The sequence below is a fragment of the Elephantulus edwardii genome, unplaced genomic scaffold (assembly GCF_000299155.1).
Source record: "Elephantulus edwardii isolate Elephantulus edwardi_28Jun2011 unplaced genomic scaffold, EleEdw1.0 scaffold00022, whole genome shotgun sequence".
NCBI classification, from domain to species: Eukaryota; Metazoa; Chordata; class Mammalia; order Macroscelidea; family Macroscelididae; genus Elephantulus; species Elephantulus edwardii.
Genome location: NW_006399772.1, coordinates 23409940 through 23412734, shown reverse-complemented (window position 1 = coordinate 23412734; position 2795 = coordinate 23409940).

Sequence of the window (2795 nt, the reverse complement as noted above, 5' to 3'; positions counted from 1 at the left end):
CAAAATCTCTGTAAATATTTATGAAAATTAATAAAATATAATTATAGGGGAAAAAAAGTTCTTCAAGATTACGGTAAACGAAGTTGTGTCATTTATATACTATGGTTTTTAAAAGAGCTTTTCTCAGCTTCTGATGCCATGTTTACTTCATTAAGTCTAATCTCTCAAATTATCTGCATTCCATATAGACTGAATAGGTATGGAGAAAGGATATAGTCTTGAAATACGCCTTTCTTGGTTGTTAAACCATGCAGTGTTCCCTTGTTCTGTCCACACAACTGGCTACATATAGTTTTCACATAACCACTGTTAAGTGATCTGGGATTCCCATTCTTCTCAGTGTCAGCTATAATTTTAATATCTACACAATCAAATGCCTTTGCATAATCTATAAAACACAAATAGACTTCCTCTGGTATCCTCTGCTATAAGCCAAGATCCACCTAATATCAGCATGATTTCCTTTTTGCCACAGTTTCTTCTAAATCCAACTAGAATTTCTAGAAGCTCTCTGTCAATGTACTGTCCCTGCAATTTTTGGATCTTTCACAAGACTGAATTTGTATGTGATATTAATGAATATTTCCTACAATTGAAAGTAAAAAGAGTTTCTATAAAGTCTATATGATTATTTGCCACAAACTTTCAGCCCAGTAATTAGTACAGTAAGCTAGAGCAGAGTGAGGGGTCATGTCTGACCATATAGGAATCAGTTCTACACAGTTGATGTTGTCAATAGGGACAGTTTCCCTTTGTGGAATTAGAAGTCAGACTGAATTATCACCATGCTGCCTTTGTTTCTGTTTCAAATTCTTTCATCTTCAGAAATGCATGTTGTTGTTGTTATGTGCCATCAAGTGACTTGCGACTCATAGCTGCCAAATGTACAACAGCCCTAAATCCTGCTCTGTCCAACTTTATTGTCTCTGACACTCCTACCTCCATTGCCCCAGTGACTTAATCAATCTATCTCATTGAGGATCTTCCTCTCCTGCGCAGTCCCTCCACCCTCCCAACCATAACATCCCTCTCCAAGGACCAGTCCCTCCTTGTAACATGTCCCAAGTATAGACAAAGCTTCAGAATCCTTGCTTCCAAGGAGCAGCCTGGTTTCATCTTCTCCAGGATTTACCAGTTATCCTAGCATTCCATGGTATATTCAATACTCTTCTCCAGCACCACAACTCATAGACATAAATTCTCCTTACATCATCCCTACTCATTTCATTGTCCAGCTCTCTGATGCAAAGCAAGCAATTGCAAAGACTATGGCCAGGATCAGGCTACATCAGTCTCCAGATTGACATCTTTGCTCTTCAGTATTCTGGAGAGGTCCCTGACAGCTAACTTTTCCCAGGCAATTAGTCTCTTTATTCCTGGCTGCTGGTACCAAGAGTGTGGACTGTGGTGCCAAACAAACTAAAACTGTTAACAATCTCAATCTCTTCGCCGTCCGTCATGATACTGCCAATTGGCCCAGCATAGGGAGTTCTATATTTCATTTTCTTATTTCTGTTCTTTGTACATTTCATTATAATAATTTAATTAGTCTTCTAAAGCTGCCCTTTGAAACCTTCTGTTCATCTCCTTTATGTTGGCATTCCTTACCTTTGTTTGGCTTCTTGTCATTCTAATGCAATCTTCATAGTCTCTTCTCACATCCATTTTGGTTGTTTAGTTCTCTTTCATGACCTTTTGCTTTCTTCGTGGATGATATCCTTGAAGTAATTCCACAACTCATCTGGTTTTCAATCATTATTGTTAATTACCTCAAACCTACTCTGGAGATTATTTTTTAAATTATATGGGATTAGATTCAAAGTAATATTTTGACTTTTGTGGACTTTATACCCTTCATCTTCAGTACTTGATGATCTGATCCAGTTAGCACCTGACCTGGTTTTGACTTCTAATATTGAGATTCCCCAATGTTTATCCACAGATATAAACAATCTTATTCTTGTGTAGTTCATCAGGTGAGGAAGATGTATATAGTTGTTGTCTTTTGAAAAAAATATTTGCAGTGAATAAATTACTGATGATATCAGGCATTCTCCAGCCTCATTTCGATAACCAAGTCCATACTGATATTTATTGTGTTTATTTTTAATTATGCATTCCAGTACTCAATAATTGTTAATCCACCTGTATCACATTTTCAACCAATTTCAGTTTACAATAGTTGGTAGAAACACACAGCAAGAGAGAGGCCATACTTCTCCGAAGGAGCAGCTGGTGGATTTGAATGACCTAATTTTGAGTTGGCAGTATGATTCCTTAGCCACTAGTCATGGAAATTCCCTATTTATTTTTAATCTGTCTTATGTCACTTAGCACATGATAGATTCATACATCGTTTGCCAGTACTTCATCGTTTTTATTGCTAAATTGTTGTTGTTGTTATGTGTCATCGAGTCGCTTGCGACACATAGTGACCCATGTACAAGAGCTCTAAATGCTGTTCTATCCTGTGCCAACCTAGCCATGTCAAACGCACTTATTCCCACCGCTCCAGTCACAGAATCGATCCATCTCACCGAAGGTCTTCCTCTCCTTTGCCTCCCCCTCCACTCTACCAAACATGATGTCCCTCTCCAAGAACCAGTCCCTCCTTGCAACATGCCCAAAATATGTCAGCCGAAGCTTCAGAATCCTTGACTCCAGGGAACACTCTGGCTTCACTCTCTCCAGGACAAACCTGTTTGTTCTCCTAGAAGTCCATGGTATATTCAACACTCTTCCCCAGCACCACAATTCAAAGGCATCAATTCTCTTTCTATCAACCCTATTCACTG